Source organism: Telopea speciosissima, chromosome 4, assembly GCF_018873765.1.
Source record: "Telopea speciosissima isolate NSW1024214 ecotype Mountain lineage chromosome 4, Tspe_v1, whole genome shotgun sequence".
Classification (NCBI taxonomy): domain Eukaryota; kingdom Viridiplantae; phylum Streptophyta; class Magnoliopsida; order Proteales; family Proteaceae; genus Telopea; species Telopea speciosissima.
The window spans coordinates 37,214,558-37,222,871 of NC_057919.1; positions in this window are offsets into that span (position 1 = coordinate 37,214,558).

Consider the following 8,314-nt stretch of genomic DNA (forward strand, 5'->3'; position numbering starts at 1 on the left):
CTGACACATGTAGGCTGGCTAGATCAGGAATTTTCTACATGGGCTAGGCATTTTAGACATCAGATTGGGTGGATTTTCTTAAAGGTGGCCTAACTTGCCCGGCTTGAACCTGTAAAAGTGGGTTAGGATTATTTGGACCATGGGCGGGCTCAGGCCCAGAAATCCTAACCTGAGGTCGAGGGGGGTTGGGTTTCGGGTTAACAGCTTGGGCTAGGCCTCACCCGGCCTGGCCCATATGTTTGTATAAAGTAGGTTTGCCATATGATATAACGCAGTGCTATTTATGAAGTTTACCATTGATTTGGCATATTAGATAGTACTGCCATTAATTTAGCATATCCAAGTTAGAATCTACTCTAATATGGAAGGTGTAGTGTAATAAAATTTAGGGAAAATGTTCTCTGCACCGGGGGCACAGGCTGTGCCTAGACACATGGAAAGTGGGGAAAATGACCGCTCCGTCCCCTTGAATGGCTGAAATGATCTCTACACCTCGCCCCGCCCCATGTGTCTGGGTGCAGCCTGCGCCCCATGTGTTGCGGTATAGAGAACATCACCCGTAAAATTTATATGAAATAAGAGACTTGATTTTATTTAAAACTTTATAATTATATTGGGGTTTCAGCCCGAGCCTGGCCTGGCCCTTACTAAAGTAAAATGGGCTGGGCTTGGGATGAGGCTATCCCAACCATACTAAGCTACCCTGGGCTTGGGTTGGGCCTTCAAAGACTCAAGCCCAACTAGACCTAGTTGCATAGTTGCACCCTCTATACAAGGGACTCTCCCCTCTCCCTGTACAACCTACCTAATTAGAAGAAAAAAAAAAAGTGGTTTGGCAATTCTTTTGATTAGGAAGAATGAAAAACCTAACAACATCATCAGTCACTACGGCCGAGCGTTTCTCAATCCTGACTCTACTTGTCCCTCTATGGCAATCAAAACCTCAAACTAAAACCTTTTAATAATACATATAAAATCAAAAGACTTCATTATCTCAGTAATATCTAAAAGTAAACAAAAGTTCTTCCATAGCCATCCTCTACAAGTTCCCTGCATAAGCAAGTCCGCTAACTCTTGGTTATCCACCCAAACTTCTAGTTGAGACCATCCATGTGCCTTTGCTTCTTGTAAGCTCTGATGCAATCCCCGAAGTTCTGATTCTTGGGAATTTCTTAGAAAACCATGATTAAGATATGTTGTCACAATATTAGACAGTAAAAAAAATGTAAACGCATATCTTGCAATTTTCGTCATTGGATCAAAGCTACCACTACAAATAATGATTTGTAATGCCTCGTCTGATAGCCTTGAATATTCAATAGGAAATAGCTCACACATTTTAGAAGACATTGGTTAAGAAAAAAGGTGGTTTAAATTAAAAGAAAGAAGTTGAAGATAATGAACCTATTGCATCAAGAACTGGTGTTGGAGCGAGCTGTTCTTGTAAGTAGGAGATTAGCAAGGGAGGCCTGGCTGAGCCGGTTTAGCCACTCCAATGCCTAAGTCAGTACTCTTAGCAACGGATAATAATGCTAGAATTTAGATGATCATGGAAGGAATTTACCCAGTTATTTATAGGTGAAGAGAGAAGCTTTGTGGGTAGAGTCATGCCCTATTAGGAAAGGAGAGTCCGCGACATGGAGTGAGATAATTTAGGAGTGATTTTAGGGATAAGGTTACTCCTTTTATCCCCTTACGCCTTATTAGGCGGCGTATGAGCAATAATCTCAGGCCATCAGGGCCCGTCCGATAATCGTGCTCTTTCTCCGTGAAGTGTGGTATATGGGTCACCCTGTATAGGTCGTCCTTGCCCTGTATAGGGTGGTCACGGTCCCGATCTGGTAGTACCTTTTGGATGGCTTGGTCTGCTGACTTCTCGTTGTAAGATCGTGTCCAACACCGGCCAATGCCCACGATCCTTGGGGTCTCGAGTATGCATTCGATCTCGCTCTTCTGGACAGGGACAGCTTGTGCTCGTTCTGCACGACCTCACATCGTCCCTAATACACGTGTTAGCCTCTCATTGGCTAGTAGTTTTATGACGTATCATGAGCCCCCCACTCCTCTGGACGTTCTCGTTCGGGGGAGTTAGTTGAATCGACTTAAGCGCTTCCCAATGTCTGCCTTTGCGCGTGCGAACGTGATGGTTGATGGTTGAGGGTTGTCGGACGTTTGACGTTCCACATCCGAATTGTCGAATGGCGCTGGGTCATTATGGCACCTCGGGCAGGGCTACCGTCGCCTGCTCTCAGCAACATCTGATGTTCCACGCATTAGCTGACGTGTGGTGTTGGGCCATTATGGCGCCTCGGGTAGGGCTGTCATCTCTCGTTCTTAGCCTTTGATGTTCTTCGCTCTCGACCGTTGGATCTTGACGATTTCCCTTCTCCTTTTGCTTATAAATTTGGAGCCCCTGCTCCTTCGTCTCTTCTATTGCTGCTCTGTATTTTCTTGCGTTTATTTCTCTTCTGCTATCTTGCTCACATCGTTAGTGTCTTTGAATCTGTAGCAGCTTCAACTCTCTCTGCTCGTGTCGCTCTTCATCTTCCAAGCGCTTCGACCTCGTGCCTTCCTTCGACCCAACTCTCTCCAGTACGTTTTTTTTTGCTTCCATGTCTTCAGCTTCTTCTCAGTAGGGGCCTAGTAGGGGCTCCGGAGACATTTCTGGGATGAGCAAGGGCTTTGACCCAGAAGTGAGTTCTGACACTCACGACGAGCAATCTATTCTATTTGGGTCTAAGCGTTTCGCTGCTTAGTATGGCCATTTGGCCAGTTCTTCTTCTGACCCTCCGAGGAGGAGTGATCCAGCCCCTGCCCAAGTCCTAGAGGAGCAAGTTGCTGACGATGGTGAGGCGCAGGATGAGGAGGATGACGAGGATGAATCCAACTCTGAGCCTGCTGGCGAGGCTGTCAGGGGGGTAGACTCCTACGATAGCGTTTTGATAATCAGTCTCTGACTGCTCTGTGGAACCGATACGGGTTCCCCAAGGAGTTCCGTGCTTGGGTCCCAGGTCCTGGGGAGAAGGCGAATCACCTGCGCAAGGGCGCGGTGTGCTTGTACAAAGTTGTGTTCATCTACGGCCTCCGTCTGCCCATTCGGGCGTTTACAGTTAACACCCTCCGTCATTACACCCTCTCCCCGGGCCAGTTGGTGGCGAACTCATGGAGGCAGATAGTCGGTTTCTACCTCTTCTTTGCTCAGCTCAGCCGCGAACCGACCGCGACCCTCTTTTCCTACTTCTTCATGCTGAAGAAGTCCTCGGGCGGGTGGTACTACCTGGCACTTTGCGGTCGGAAGGGGTCGCTGAAGTCTGTCCAGTTCATTGGCCACATTCCTCAGTCTGCCAAGAAGTGGAAGGAATGCTACTTCTTCGCTTGGATACCTGGGAGCCCCTTCAAGTTGGGATGGGGGAAGATCCAGCTGAGAACTGTGAACATTGTTCTTGAGGTGAGCCAGTATGATCGAAAATCTCTCAGCTTGTGCTTGAATGGTGTGCTCTTTGACATGCCCGAGGTGAAGAACGAGGATCTACTGGTCCACTATGGCTTGAGTTCAACTCAGTGTGAGTGTTCTTGGTCCCTGGTGTTGGTCCTCTTGTGCTTATATGATTTATGTTTCTAATTCATCTTCTCTTCTTTATAGTGGACTTTCAGGTAGACCGCAGGGTGCTCAGGTCATTTGTGTCAGAGCGAAAGAAGAAGACGATCAAGGAGCAGGCACAACGCTCCAAGACCCTGACCACTGGTGGCGCCCCACAAGTCCCGCCCAAGGATTAGGGTCGTGGCGTCATGGTCGCTCCTCCACCTCCAGGGCAGGGTCGCACTGATCAGCGCCCTCCCCCCTCCTCCCAAGAGGAAGGGGAACGAGGTCATCGACCTCGAACAGGGGCGGCCCTTGAAGAGGGTCATCCTGCCTCAGGGCACGAGCTCCAGTAGCTCGCCCCAAGGTAAAGGGAAAGGGGCGAGGTGCCGGATAAACTTCAAGTGGGAAATCTACGACGGTGACTCGGCCTTCGAGGACCCTGCGGTTGCCAAGGAGTGGTTGGATCACGCGCTCCCTGAGGATCTTTTGGCTGATCGAGCGATGTCGAACGAGCATCTTGTCACCTCCTTTGCACCTGATCTCGCCTTGGTGAGTAAGCTGTTTATATTTTATTTAATTTTTTTTTGGTGTGGGTCGCCCCTTTTCCTTTTCTTCTTCAGTTTATGTCGCACCTTTTCGTGTACTGACGAGGTGTTTTTCTTTCAGGTTGTCGCCAAGGCTAGCGAGATCTGCCAACGGATGGAGTTCTACCACGATCTGTATCAGGAGGAAAAGAAGGCTCGCAAGGCTAAGGAGGAGCAGTCTCTAGACATGGCAACCTAGGTCTCCACACTTAACTACAGGGTCAGAGATTTGGAGGGGACGTTCAAATCTTTGACTGATAGGAAAGACGCTGGAGAAGGAGGCTACCGTGGCTGATAAGAAAATTAAGGCCCTTCAGAAGGCTTTGGAGGAAGAAAGGGCGAGGGAGAGCATGATCAGCGCAACGACCGTGGAGGAACTCAAGAAGTCAATAGAGCTAACTGACTTTCTTGTGGCAAAGACGCGGGAGGCTTACGATTTTGGAGTGAGTGACACAGTCGACTACGTCCTCGACGAGAGCCCGACGTTTAATTTTGATAAGTACGAGTTTTATGTTCCTCCTCCTCCCAAGTCTCCAGCTCTGACCACTCCTACAAACGTCGCCCCTCCGGAACAGCTTGCTCCTACTGACATCACCTCTCCAGAATAGCTTAACCCTTCAAGTCGTGACTCTGTTCCTATTACTGACAATGTCGTTGCTCCTACAGACCAATCTTCTCCACCCGCTGAATCTTAACCTTTTGTATTTTTCTTTCTTTTTGGATGTTGTATCTTTTCTTTCTTCTTCCTTATTTTTTTTGGAATGTAAACATTGGGATCCTATTTAATGAAATCTTTTATTCTTATCTTTGGTGTCGCGTTTGTATCTTTTCTTTGAATTTGTCCAACTCCTTAGGTCGTTCTTTCTTTGCCTTCATGGGGTCAGGGTTGGTGTTGCTACCACTTAGGAACTCTCGTGCCAACCATGGAGATTGGGTAGCCCCCTAGGGATCTTCATGTCGACCACTAGGGTTGGTCTTTATTGTCCTTTAGGGACTCTCGTGCCGACCACTGAGGTTGGTCTTTTGTGCCGACCACTGGGGTTGGTTTTTAGTGTCGACCTCTAGGGTTGGTCTTTAGTGCCCCTTAGGGACTTTCGTGTCAATCGCTGAGGTCGGTCTTAAGGTAAAAATTTGAATTTGAACAGAGGTTTGGCTCGAACTTTGACTCTTTATTGAAGAAGGTTGTCCGTACAACTTTATTGATAAAATTTCTTTAAATTTTTTGAGTTCCAAGGTTGGGGTACTTTGTTGCCCCTTGGGGTCTTCAAGCGATATGTGCCCGGTCTTATCTACTTGGAGACCACATATGGACCTTCCAAATTTGCTTCCAGCTTTCCCTGGTTTTGTGGCTACGACGCGCTGGTCTTCCTTAAGACCAAGTCTCCCGCTCTAAATACTCTTTTCTTTCACTTTAGAGTTGTAGAAGCGGGTTGTCCTCTTATGATAAGCTACGTTTCTCATCGGGGTGTCTTCTCTTACTTCGTCTAGGAAGTCCAGGTTCGCTTTCAACCCGTCCTGATATGTTCTTTCATTGAAGTTGAGGCTTCTGAGTGACCCAGCCACCACCTGACTGGTGCTAAGGCCTCTGTTCTATACATCAACCGGAATGAGCTCTCCCCCGTTGGTGTTCGAATGGTAGTTCGGTATGACCAGAAGACACTCAAGAGCTCATGTACCTACTTTCCTTTTGCCCCAGTCAATCTTCTCTTTATTCCTGCCAACCGAGTTCGGTTCGTGACTTCTACCTATCCGTTCGCTTATGGGTACGACACTGACACCGTCCGGAGCTCTATATGATAGCGCGCACAGAATCCTCAAAACTCTGGGTTGTTAAACTAAGTCCCGTTATTCGCTACCAGGACCTTAGGTAGCCCAAACCGGTAGATCACTTTGTCTCTGAAGAATTTGTCCATTTGCTGTTACGTGATCTTCGCCAACGGTTTCTCCTCCACCCATTTGGTGAAGTAAGCTATTGCGACCATCAGGTACTTTCTTCCTCCTGAGGCAGGGATGAAGTCACCCAGTATGTCCATTCCCCACATCGCGAATGATATAGGACTGAGTATTGGGTCAATTCGGTCGTAGGCTGATGAGGTATTGGTGTGAACTTCTAGTACTACTTGCATGTTTTCACGTACTGGATCGCGTCCTTTTGCATATTTGACCAGTAGAAGCCTAACCGGAGTATCTTGTAGCCTAAGGCACGTCCTCCCATGTGACTTCCAAAAATTCCTTCATGTACCTGTGCCAGGTTAGATCGAGCTCGACTGGGTGGCAAGCATTTGAGCAAGGATGCTGATACTGATCTCTTGTATAACTCCCCTTTGATCAGGGTATATCTTACCACTCATCCTCGTACCTTTCGAGCCTCTACCTTGTCTTCGGGCAAGATGTCATCCCTCAGGTAAGCGACTATTGGGTCCATCCAGCTCGGTTCCAATTCGATTGGCGTGACCTCTTTTTCTTGATAGGACGTCTCATGCAACTATTTGATGTACATCGACCCATCCAATTGTGCCAAATCGTCATTTGAGAGGCACGAAAGTGCATCGGCTGCAGTGTTCTCGATCCTCGGTACTCTGTGGATCTCGAACGCTTTGAACACCTTTATTAAATCCTTCGCTTTGGCTAGGTAGGCTGCCATTCAATCATCCTTTGCTTCGTAATCACCATTCACCTGGTTCACGACCAGCTAAGAATTGCTCTTCACGATCAGTCCATCGATCTAGACGGCTTTGGCTATCCTTAGCCTGCTAGCAATGCCTCATACTCGGCCTTGTTGTTGGATGCTTGGAATCCAAAACGCAGCATGAATTGTATTCTGAAGCCTTTTGGACTAGTTAGCATAAAGCCAACTCCGCTCCCCCCATAGTTGCTCGAGCCATTTACGAACATCATCCATGATGCTTTGGACTCGATTCCTTCAGGTGTTTGTTCTTCTTAATCGTGCTCGGCTTCTCCCTATGTGCATTCAATCACAAAATCGGTGAGGGCCTGACCTTTTATGGCTGTCCGGGGCTTACACTCGATTTGGTACTCGCTCAGCTCTATTGCCTAGGCTACAAGCTTGCCTGATACGTCCGACTTGTGCAACACCTTCTTCAAAGGCTGGTCCGTCATTACCGTAATGGGGTAGGCTTGGAAATAGGGCCTTACCTTTCGTGCTGCCTTGACCAACGCGAATGCGAGCTTCTCGATCTTTAGGTAGCAGCTCTCTACCTCGAGGAGGACGTGGCCGACATAGTAGACTGGTTTCTGCAATCCGTCCTCCTCCTTTACCAAGGTCATGCTTACACCCATAGGCGAAGTTGCCAAGTAAACCAATAGTTCTCCTTTTGGGTTGGGCCGGGCCAGCAATGGTGGGCTGGCCAGATATTCTTTCAAATCTTCAAATGCCTTTTGGCAGGTGTCGGTCCAAGCGAAGTCCTTGGTTTCCCTAAGATTTTCAAGGTCTTGAAGAAAGGCAGGCACTTATCTCCCGATTGAGACACGAACCTGGATAGGGCCATTATTCTTCCATTCAGCCTTTGTACTTCCCGGACTGTCCTTAGTGGGGTCATCTCTTGTATTACCCATATTTTGGTGGGATTCGCCTCAATCCCCCACTGGGACACCATGTATCAGAGGAACTTCCCTGAGCTTACCGCAAAAGCACATTTTGTAGGGTTCAGCTTCATTTGGTTGGCACGCAGGACTTGGAACACCTCTTTGAGGTCGGCCAGGTGGTCCTCTGCCCGTACACTCTTCACGAGCATGTCATCTACGTATACCTCCATGTTTCACCCGATCTGAACCTTAAACATCTTATCTACCATCCTTTGGTAGGTTGCCCCTGTGTTCTTCAAGCCAAAGGGCATGACCCTATAGTAAAATTTTTCTTGATCAGGTCGAAACGCTGTGTACTTCTCGTCCCCTTCCTTCATCTGAATCTGGTTCTACCCAGAGTACGCATCCATGAAACTCAGTCTTTCATGCCCTTCTATTGCATCTATCAGGAGGTCCATTTTGGGGAGCAGATACTCGTCCTTTGGGCAAGCTTTGTTGAGGTCGGTGTAGTCCACACACATCCTCCACTTTCCATTCGGTTTTGGCACCATCACTACGTTAGCCAGCCTGGTTGGGAATTGTTCTTCTCGAATGAAGTCTG